Raw genomic sequence first — 11,266 nt, 5'->3', positions numbered from 1 at the left:
GGAACATCACAGCATGTAGCATTTGACAAGGAAAGGTCACTGGGGAGGGGCCACAACTCCTTTTTTAAGAGGTTGCTACCGGTGTCCTTTGGAAAAACTGGTTTTACTCTGTAGCAAAGGCCATAATTGAATGCCAGGCTAACTGGGCTGAAATACCTGCCTGTGGTTTAATTTAAAGAACTCTTCTGGAGGGTTCTCTGCTCTCTATCTGATCTGGGCCCAGTTGTTTAAACTGTTACCCAGTAGGTAAATCAGTGTGGATTTATCATGTCTAAGTACTTCAGTGCTCTACTCCACACTGCAGCACAGGAAAAAGACCAGAAAGCAGAAATAAGCTTAGAGCAGAGGGTTGGATTCAAAGAAGTCTCAGGGTATAATATGTCTGATTTCCCCACATTTCAAGGGACATATCTTTTTCAAGGGAGTAAGAAAGCTGCTGGGATCTAGCCCTTAGTCTGATGTAGTAGTACAAGGAAAAAGAGAAATAGGAGTCACAAGAAAATGGTCCCAAATCTAGTCATGCTTCCCAAACTACTTCTTCTCTTGCACTGACAGGTAGATGAGGAGCAAATTCTAGCCATGCTAGTCTTCACTAAATGATCTATCACCTCCCTCATTCTCTAACACAACAGTTGTGGCCCCACAAAAATCCAGCCACAGCAAACAGGCTGCTACAGGATGCAACAGGATGGTCTTCTCTGGAAACACACAGAAAACCTCTGAAAACAGCTTGCTGAATCTAGTGTCAAGATATAGGATGGAACAGGAGACTTCAAAATTCCATTGGAAATTTTTGGCAAAAAGCCACTAGTGTAAGCACAGCTCCTGAGACAACACAACAGAAACATAGATCCAAAATCCCCTCCCACTGTAATAAACTTGGAGCCATTTCATCATGACCGATTTCATTGTGTCATTATCAATTTATCCCATGTAAAGTGAGAGATGACCCTCGGCCCCCAGGGAATTTAGAAAATGCTATAGGAGCAAATCATGGGGCTCTGAAAATACCACTAGAATCTGTCTGCAGAAATCCCCTGACAATCTCAGACACAGACCATCCTCGCAGTGAGACACAATAGCAGGACAAAGCCAGGCAGCAGGGCTATTAGAGGATCTGTGGAAGTAAGAATGCAGGAAATACCAGGCTGTCCAGCCAGTGGTCTGCCTAAGCCCATAACCCGTCTCCAACAGTGACTGTAATTCAGGAAAAAACCCACACTCGGCAAGAGGTAATTATAAAACAAGGTACAAGTAACAAGATTTTCATGCAACTTCCTCCCAAGCAATGGCAGTTTCCAGCTGACTCCCCCACAGAGCAAATCCCATCCCAGAGTTGACTGTACCTTTATAATTCAGGATTTCCTCACGATCTGCCTGAAACAGCCCATCTCTTTTTGCATCTTTCCAACATCTTGGCCTCATCAAATCATTCTGCCACAGAGTTTCATCACTAACAGTGCACTGGCCTGAAATAAAAAACAAAAAAGTATTTTTTCTATCAGTGGTGAGCTACTGCTAATTCAATTTCAGTGGCTGCCAATCACTGGTTTCTAGAAAGGGCCATGAAAGGCTACTTGTTTTGTTACCAAGCAGACAGAAGGCATTCTGGTAGTTGTTAAAGAGTTTCTAGGAAATGGCAGGAGAATTAGAAAACCTTATAGCAAAAGCAGGAGGACTTCCATTTGTGTCTGTCTGTGGAGGGACAGCCTGGTGACTGCAGTTGACAGTAGACCCCCTGGCATGTAGGGAAGGCCTGTTTGCTTCATAGCTGTGAGCACAATTAATGCATGGAATTCTTTCTCACTTGTGAACCTAATGAGCTGGGCTAATGCAGGGGTGTCAGTAAATCCCACCAATTTCTCTGCTAGTAACAAAAAAGCCACTTCTTCACCTGAATCAGTGCAGCTTGCACAAGTCCTGTTTGCACCAAAATTTGAGCATCCTGCCCACTGCAGCTCATGTTGATTCATTGTTGGACATTATGGAAATTCCCAGTGGAAATACTCATGATTATATTGTAGGAGGTGACTGATTCCTGGGATACAGCAAACAGATCCCCCATTAAAAATTATAATTTTCACCTTCATGAGGAACTTTCTTAAGACGCATTGCAACGAAAGAAGACACTGCAGGACCATTCGTGAAATCTGTAATCTGATGTCCAATTTGTAAAGGTACATGGTGGCAAGTCTCCCATGAAGTTAATGAAATTTTAATGTTGATGGCATGTACTTGTCACTGCTGGACAGCAAATTCGAAGGATAAAATGCATGTAGAATTCCACAATTTCACTTGATGGCAAAATTTTTAAAAGCTCAAACAATAGCTTGTGACATGCTACAAAATGGCAAAAGGATCAGACCTGGTGTAGGGATTATGAAGTGGAGAGTGGATGAAGAAAGCCCACAGAACTACAAAGGGTCTCTTTTGTATCTGTGCATATTATGTATTGTGGGACCTGCAGTGCACATAGGGAAGGACTTGCAGGACTCTTGGAAGATACCATTTATTATTCAGCTGGAAACACAGTTAACACCAGTGGGATTTGGTCTCCCTCATAAATGTGAACAATTTTTACTTAGAGCAGTCAAGTGACCAAGGGCTCCTTCAGCATGTGGGACTACAGAGTACAGTTTTAAGCAGTTTTATTAACTTTAGTTTAAATCACTTCCAGTACTGATCCCCCTAAAGATCAAAGCTGCTCCATCATTTATACCTGGCAGGCAGTAAAATCCTTACGTAAATCTGTAAGTCCCCTTGTTAAATTTAACATTCATCACTTAACACCACTTAGCAGCCAACCAGGGAAGAGTGTGCCTGCCAGGCCCAGCCAGTTCCATCTGATCTTTTGCAGCAAGGATCCAACGAGTCAGAAAGGAGTCAAAGGCTTTGTCCAACATCTGCTCCTGCAAAAGACACAGATAGGAGACAGCCCTTGGAGAGCACATCTCTGCTCCCCATTTCATCTGTGCCCCACAGTAGCTGTATCTGAATTCCTTAAGTTACTAGGAAATCTCAGAGAGCTACAGAAAACATTTTGTGCCTAATGATGCCTTCTTGGACCACAGTGTCATCAGACACTACCATGTCCTGCTAATGAGCTTCTCTCTGTGCAGTGTGGAGCTGCACTGAACTGAGCTCTCCCCATAGGACAGCACGGCGTGAACTGACAGATTAAACTTTCCACTGGACCAGGGACAGTTGCAAGGCACTGGGATGGCATCCAACTTCAGCTAAGTGGAGTAGGGATTGAGAACATGAATTTATAACCAGCAACCATCAATGAGGCGTAGGGAGTCATGTGTACAGCATACCCTTGAGGAAGAAGACTGGGGACTAAGGAAGAGTTGATTTTACCTAATGTAGGGCAGACAGGACATGAAAGGCCATATCCATCCACTAGAAAATATTGCAGGAAAATACAGAAGCAAGACCATCATGACTTAAAGAAAAATCCCAAAACCAGACAGAAAATAAGTATGTCTGACTAATACTTGAAAGCAAGGCTTCCCCTCCTTGGATTTAGAAAATGCATCCTGTTAAGCCAAGGATGTTCAAGAGATCCAGCAGCCATAGGCAGGGCCTGTAGTAGCAATAAGGTAAATGGTCCATCCCTAAAAGATGGCAAGTCTGGAATGCAAACTGTGAGAGGGAGTAATGAAAGACAGTCATCTTTAGAGAATGTAGTAGCAGGAACCACACAAGATAAAAAGAGAAAAACTATAAGATGGAGAGATGGATACCATCCAGAGGAAAACTACCTCACACAAGAGTTTCCAGTCCACTTGGACTGGTACAAGTGCAGTGTCTCTGCTATGCAATGCACCAAGCCATTTTTTTTTGGGAAACACTTTTTCTTAAAGTTCTCTCTTCTTTTTATGTCTCACTTTCCCCTTCCTTCCTCTCTGCCACTCCCTGCCTCCCTCCAGGCAGAGATATGTTTCTCTCAGCTGCTTCTGCGCCTGTGACTTTACTGCATGGGGGAAGTCAGTCCGGAAGGTCACCTCTTTCATCAAGTATTCTATTTGCATCCAAAATTGTATGTACATGAAAAATGTGGTCGTGTGTTGCACCTAGCTGCAGACGCAGATGAAATTCTGTGGAAAGCCTGATGCACACTAACCTTTGCAGATGGTGCAGCTATTGCTGAAAAATGGATTGCTTAATAAAGCATATCATCCGACATATTTGCTGCTTGGCTAGCCAAATAGAAGTTGTTTTTTGCACAAATTTCCTTGTCAAATTTGTCAATGTTCATGTCATTTTTGCTTTAGGTCACAGAGCAAGGTGCAAATTCTTGGCATCTTTACTAGTTGCAAGCCAATTTTGGCTATTTCTAACAATGAAGTGAATTTCTCTGAGGATAAGACACTCGCTTTATGGGGAGGAAAGGAAAACTGCAGGAAGTGGATAATTTTTTTCTGGGATTTTTTTTTTTTTTGTTCATTTCTCTTTTCTTTTTTTCTCTTTCCTTTTGAGGGATAATGTTTGCATTCATCTATGGACCTTGTTAATTCATAGCAGAAAGAGGCCTTTTAGCCTGTTAAATCATTTATTCTGCTTGACTATTTGGTGCATGATGCACAGAGATTTTTTGCACTGGTGTAGAGAAAATTTATCCCTTTTTGCAGTAAAAGTTGGAAGAGAAGAAAAAAATCCATTCCTTTGGCATTCTTAAATATGGAAGTCAGGGGGTTCTCCCCTTCCAACTGTCTGCTCGAAGAGTAATGTTTTTAAGTCTCACAACATCTAAGACTTAAAGCAAACGGAATGTATTTGTGTTGTTTGTTTTTCTACCTGCTCTACATCCTTTGGTTGTTCCTACAGACACATCCTGTTCCCTGCTCAGGTTTTCAAGCCCATTCCCTTCTTCCTGGGTTTCAGACATTTTTGCCACATGGTGCCTTCCCTGGCATCGTCACCACAAGCTGCTCTACTCAGAAGCAAAAAACTGTCATTTCCATGTTTGCTATGATAACAACCTCAGCAGTGTCACCTTCTAAAAATTCTCTGTGCTGCCATGAGGAAACAGTGCCAGCCTCAGACAGTGGGGCACAGTCCACCAGGAGGGCCACAGGGAACATGGGCATGAAAGCAAATATGGAGCATGTGTGAAAGAGCTGGAGCCCCATTCAAGCCCTTCCTCCATACCAAGTCAGGTTGTAGGGAAGGGTGCACTTCTAGGCCCTGAAGATCCCTCAGAAGACCAGACCCTACTCCTTCAGAGGTGCTGCACATGCAGTATTGGCAGCATCCACTCTGGGGTACAGAGATCTACATCCAGTCATCCACCTCAATATACCACAGTTTATCCAGCTCTCTACAAGGAGCGCTGCAATTTTGGTGTCAGGCATGCTGTTTGGTTTGCATTTCCATTTTTGTTCAGTCACTCACTGGATGTGGTGTTTTCCATTTACTAGTAACAGATGCATTCCTCTCTGGGCTGTTCTGCAGCAATTACCTTTCTCTTTGGCGGATTAATTTATCCCTTTATTCCCACCCTGTACTAAGTCCTTTATCAAGCATACCTTTCCCAAAGATGCACCATTTGCCAAGTGCATCCTCCAGTAATCTGTTCCTATAAAAAGAGGACTTTGCTGCAGGACATAGCCATTTGACATAACCCCATTTGCCTCCCAAGTAAGATCTCCGTTCGAAAAGAACATTCTTCGGCAAGGAACAGTTCGTTTACAAGGTTTATTTTGTTAGCAGGTGTATTCCCATTAGTAACTTTTCCACTGCACCATTTTTTTTTAAAGGTCTTGTTTGGTAGCCAGATAGCCGAGACTGCCTGTGATAAAGCCAGCACAAGTGATTAATAGCAAAGTCTCTGCCATTTTATTATTAATAGCAGTGTGTTGACTCAATTAAATCCAGCCTGCTTTTTTTGGCAGGCCTTTGCAATTATACATATCATTATGGGCTGCAGCCCAAATGCATCCTGGGAGTAGACCAGAACTCCACATTAACTTTTTCTGGCTCGCTCTTTGCAGGTTGGCCACTGAAACATGTGGGCTATAACCAATCCAGGCTGCTTCGGGGATGTCAGAATAGAGGAAGAAGGACAAATGGCAGAGGTGAGGATCACACCTAGAAAGGGCACGCTCCCCTACAGCCATAAACAGCCTGGCAAGGATGTCCTATATCCACCTCTCCACACTGAACCCCATAAACACAATGTTATCTGGCTGGACAGTACCTGTTACCAGCAGGGGTGATTTTCCAGCACACTGAGGGGTGTGTTCAGTAATCTCATCCAAAACAGACCTGCAAGCAGCTTGGCCTAGCTTGAAGAGGCATTGAACTGAGGTACAACCCTGTATTTTGAAAAAGGCTCCTGTAGGTTGTGTTTCCTGATGTGAGAGACTGATCTCCCAGTAAAACTGGAATACCCTAAATTCAAAGTACCCCAAAGCATGCAGTAGGCATATTCTAGTGCTGAACATTCTTGCTTCTATCTTGTGAAAAATTCCAACTAAACTATTGGGAGGAAAGCCAACCATGGAACTGAGGCAGAACACAAGGACCAAGTTAAATTCTCAAGCACTGATAATGGACTCCATGTATGATTCCAAGCAATTCCATATATACTAAGTCCTTGGGCATTTTCTGTAGCCTTCAAACTCAAGAGATCCATGAGCTATTCAGGTCACTCATTATTTGGGAGCACCAAGATTGGGGTGCCTAAATTGTCAACAGAGTTGCACAGACAAAGGTAGGTTGCCTTACCTTGAGTTTTGAAGAGAACTGGAGTCTGGGGACCCTAAACAGCTGGTGAAATTAAGCCTTGTGGTTTTCTCACAGCCTTTGGGGGTAGACTGTCCATAAATAGATGTTCTGTTAATGGGAGAAAGCTCTTTTTGGACCTGAATCTCATCTGACTTGTAAATAAAGCACTTCGCACAAAGACAGTCTGGTCTGAGTTGTAGGCCTTGCCATCACTCAGGTAGCAAATCACAGACATGAAGTGCTAGAGGAATAGCCAGGTCTGGCCCCTTGCAAGGACAGCATATGTTGATCAGAAGCACTGACCCATCACTGTCCTGTGCAGACTGGGTGGGCTTTATCTTCCTGCAACCTGCTAACCAGAACAGGCAACTGCAGTGATACACTCTAGCATGCATATGGACTATGCTATCTCTCACTATGACTGCTGGATTTTTCTTCCCAAACACACTGCTCTTTGCAGCTGTAGATCTGGATTCTTCTCTCCAATGAAGCCTGGAAGTGTCTCCCCTTCCTGTAGGCACCAAAGACATCACCCTTCACTCTGTGGTGTTAGAGGAGACCCCAACAAGCCACCTCTGAAGTCCCACAAAAAACAGTAGTCCTGTTTCCCATTACCTGAGCACAGGGAGCTTTGCAGCTGAAGGCTCTTTTCAGCTTGTGCTACTTCATCTTTCAGAAGACCATTAAGACAGGAGGGCACACTGTGCTTTCCATCCCGGCTTGGCCTGTCTCCATCCCTGTCATCCATCTGGTTTATTTGCTGGCATCAGACAATCCACAGCTGTGGGGCTCTTGCTAACCAGGGTGGAAGAGTTTAAGTGCTTGGCCTATAATCTCCTCCCATTCCTACAATACAGCTCTGGAAATAATTCTGCTGCTGGACAAGGTAGTGCAGAGGAGCTCTGCTGTCTATATTCCCCTGTAGAACTCTCAGCAGTACAGAGAGGACTTTCTTTGTACCCAGCTCCAGGCAGTGATGGAGCTGTAGCTGCAGAGTGGTGCTGCAGCACTGAATGTGGGTAACAGACCACACCCACAGATCTATAGCTCTAACAGATCCTCAAAGAAAATTCCCTCCCCACTCTGTATAGATACTTAGCTCTAGAAGCTGTCCCAAACGCGGAACAATCTAGCTGGCACCCACAACTGAATCTTCTTTCATAAAGGGGGGCATGTATTGCTGTTTCTACAGACCCAGATGATGATGGCTTTCCACCATCTCCTCCCTTGCTTCTTCCATACCAGAAGGTCAATTTACCAACCCAAATATAAACTTTGGAAAACTCTCACCTGCTTTTCTGAGGACCAAAGTGGAACTTATCACAAGTGCTTCCCTGAGGAACCTCAGCAACATAAGCAAAGCCACTTGTGACAACACTGAGTTTAACTACCCTCAGTGTGCTTGTGAAAGAACCCAGGATATTCTGTCAGAGAGGCTGAGATGCACACACAGCAGTGGGGAAGGGGGGACCAAGAGGATTGATGGAGATATTTGAGGGTTTTGTACAAACTTGGTTTCTTCCCAGACAAAGGTGGCTGCAGATCCATGGCTATGGCTTGCAGAAGTGCCTGCCCTAGCAGAATGCCTGCTTGGCTTATACCTGTAAGTGTAAGAAAGATAAACATAACTCTGGATGATGGTGTTCAGAAATCTGCTTTAAAATAATGCACATTTCATGGATTAGGTGGACACATCCACAAAGTGTCTGAGCAATGTCACTTTCTATAAAAATACATTAAGAATCTAAGACATCTGTTCTCTTCGTGTTTCAACAATAATGTAATTTTGATTTTCAGATAACACAAAGGAGAGCAATGAAGATGGTGAAGAGTCTAGAGGTGAAGCCATGTGAGGAGCAGCTGAGGTCCCTTGGTCTGTTCAGCCTGGACAAGAGGAGGCTGAGGGCAGAGCTCACTGCAGTTAGAATTTCCTTGTGGAAAGAGAATGGGCAGGCACTGATCTCTGCTCTGTGGTGACAGTGACAGGACACAAGAGAATGGCCTGAAGTTGTCAGGGAAGGTTTAGGTTGGATACTAGGGAAAGGTTCTTCACCAGGAGGGTGATCAGGTACTTTAACAGCTCCCCAGGGTAGAGGTCACAACACCAGCCTGACAGAGTTCAAAAAATGTTTGGACAATGCTCTTGGGCACGTGGTGTGACTTTTGGGGGTGTCCTGTGCAGGGCCAGGAGTCGGACTTTGGTAATTCTTGTGGGTCCCTTCCAACTCAGTGCATTCTATAATTCTGTAGTGTATGGCACTGACCATCTTATGAAGCTGGACAGAAGAAAATGTCTTTTTTTGCAGGATATTAGAAGCAATATTCAATTTCCTTCCAAAGACAAAAGCTTTCCCTATTGCCCTATAAACCAGACGACCCACATCTCAAATAGGACAGAATGGGGCTGAAGCATTATTCCAGAGAACCCAGCCACAGTTCAGTACAACAAAGTTTAATTATCTAGAACAACATCATATCCTGTTCTAGAGACTGGACTGCTAACTTTCAGTGTGATGTCAACAGTGCCCTCATGTCAGGGCCTTTTTATTTTTAAGGGCAATTCCAGAGATTTAGAGAGGCCAACATTCTGAAGCCCACTGGTAACAAACAAGTGCTTATTATCTCAGTGAATAAGTGTGCTTTTCTCTGAGATTTCCCTTTACCCAGGATGAGCAACCACCTCAGAGGAGAGGGTGACCTCCTCTCCCGAGAGAGATGATCAGACACTTGCAAGGCTTGTGGCTGTCACCTCAGGACCTGTTAGGGAACTGAGCTGTTGCTGCTCCCCTGTTATCAGTTACGGCAGGAGATTCCTTGCCTTGTGGCTGAGGCTGCTTTGTACCAATGACTCACAGAACATAACTAAACCATGTAAAATGTCATCCTGTGTTTGCCATTAATAAGCTTTCAATTAATAACACAAATTTCCAAGAATACCCTGAGCTTGAAACTCTGCGCTGTGCTGCCTAGCAGAGCAAATCAGGGTGTTCTCAAAGCCAAGCCTTAATAAAGCAATTTTGCTTTCCAGGAAAGATCACTCCTTGCTGCTGCAGCTGGAAAACCCCAGCTCACGGACATATACACACCATACTACCCAATAGGGGAAAAAGCATCCTGTTACTTGGAGGATTGCAGGAAAGCTTTCAAACTGAGGTACAAAGCTTTTCTTTTTAAATACCACAAGATCTGATTTGCTTACCTGCTGATATAAGTTACCCCCTGAGGTACAAGGGGTTGATCAGCTGTACTATAAGGAAGACAACTGGACCTGTGTTTAGGAGGGCCATAGTCAAAATCAGAGGTACTAATGTGGCACCAGGTGACACCAGTTTTCCACCACGTGTGCAGTTTTTCAACTGCCGTTTTTCAATCATTGTGTAAACATGAGCTTTTTTCTGTTGTAAAGACAAGTTCACAGGAAACCATGGGAAAGTTTAGGCTTTTATTAAACACATATCAACCCTTCTGAAGATAGATCTAAAAAGCATAACACAGTTGGGCCATGCATATGTCCCTCACACAAATAAAGGCAAAGACAAGGCATTGCCACCTACCCAGGCCCTTCACCTTCTGCTACCTGTACACAGCTCACCTATCTGGGAGAAAATACTTCTCTTTCTGGTATGCAAAGCCACTCAGCATCAGCAAGGGCACTCTCTTTCACAGACACACAGAGTAAGGCATCTTCCTTATTTCTACATTATTGGTGCAATTCCTTCCTTGTATCTGCAGTCAGGTACAATCTCTTGCTGTCTATACACATCTGTGTCCACAACACACCCTGTTGATACGCAGGCACGCAGACAGACAAGCTCGCTCTCTCACTCACACACCTCTCCCACCCCCAGGAGGAACTCCAGGTATTGAAAGGTAATCCTCCCAGCTCACAGAGCCTGCTGAATGGAATAATTAATTTTCTGATGAGCATGAATATCACGCAAAGGCAGTCACATGGATATGGTGGAATGCTTCCAGCCAATACCCATGCAATCCGGATATTTGGATTCACCCATCCTCAGCCTCTGCTCTCAGCAGTGCTGACGGCAGCAGAGCTGAGCTCGCTGCGCTGATTGGGAAGGCCTCACAGATCTGGCTGGCTGGCCTGGGTGGCAGAAGACAGCTGAGCTGTCGTGCATAGCCTGCTCCTCCTCACCACCAAAGACAGGGAGACCTTGCCAGCTCCCATTCCGTGAGCCACTGCTCCCACAGGAAGCTGGCACCGCCTGCCTACCAACACCCAGCCCTGCTCTGGTCTCCGGGGCAGGGGAGAGATCCACTCATCCTTAAGTCATCTTGTTCTCTTCTGTTTTACAGTTCAGGGTTAAAAATGCTTGTGGAGAGCAGCTACAGACACTAATTCTAGGAAACAGAGGAAAAGGGAGCTTAAAGAAGAACAGGGGATGCAAGGCAAAACTGTATTCGTAGACAGTGGTCCAAACTGCACCCAAACCCAGAGGATTCCCAGTTACAGAGCTATGATACTCCTAGAAACTAAGATATAGAGCTATTTGCTTCTGTGTAAATGTTCAACCAG

General features: G+C 44.5%; 1 long non-coding RNA gene across 4 annotated transcripts in view; it reads right to left on the bottom strand.

Annotated features, from left to right (window-relative positions):
- The window catches only part of LOC146767049 (uncharacterized), a 45,123-nt gene that overhangs the window by 9,793 nt on the left and 24,064 nt on the right, over positions 1–11,266 (bottom strand). For 2 of the 4 annotated variants that reach the window (XR_014956131.1, XR_014956130.1), the window contains one exon: positions 1,347–1,469. This is a non-coding gene — a long non-coding RNA (uncharacterized LOC146767049). Of the gene's footprint in view, positions 1,470–11,266 lie in introns of all 4 variants that reach the window. The other 2 variants (XR_014956133.1, XR_014956132.1) reach the window with 1 other exon arrangement.

The sequence above is a fragment of the Lonchura striata genome, chromosome 6 (genome assembly GCF_050655825.1).
Source record: "Lonchura striata isolate lonStrDom1 chromosome 6, ASM5065582v1, whole genome shotgun sequence".
NCBI lineage: Eukaryota > Metazoa > Chordata > Aves > Passeriformes > Estrildidae > Lonchura > Lonchura striata.
This window is presented reverse-complemented; position numbering and strand designations above follow the sequence as displayed.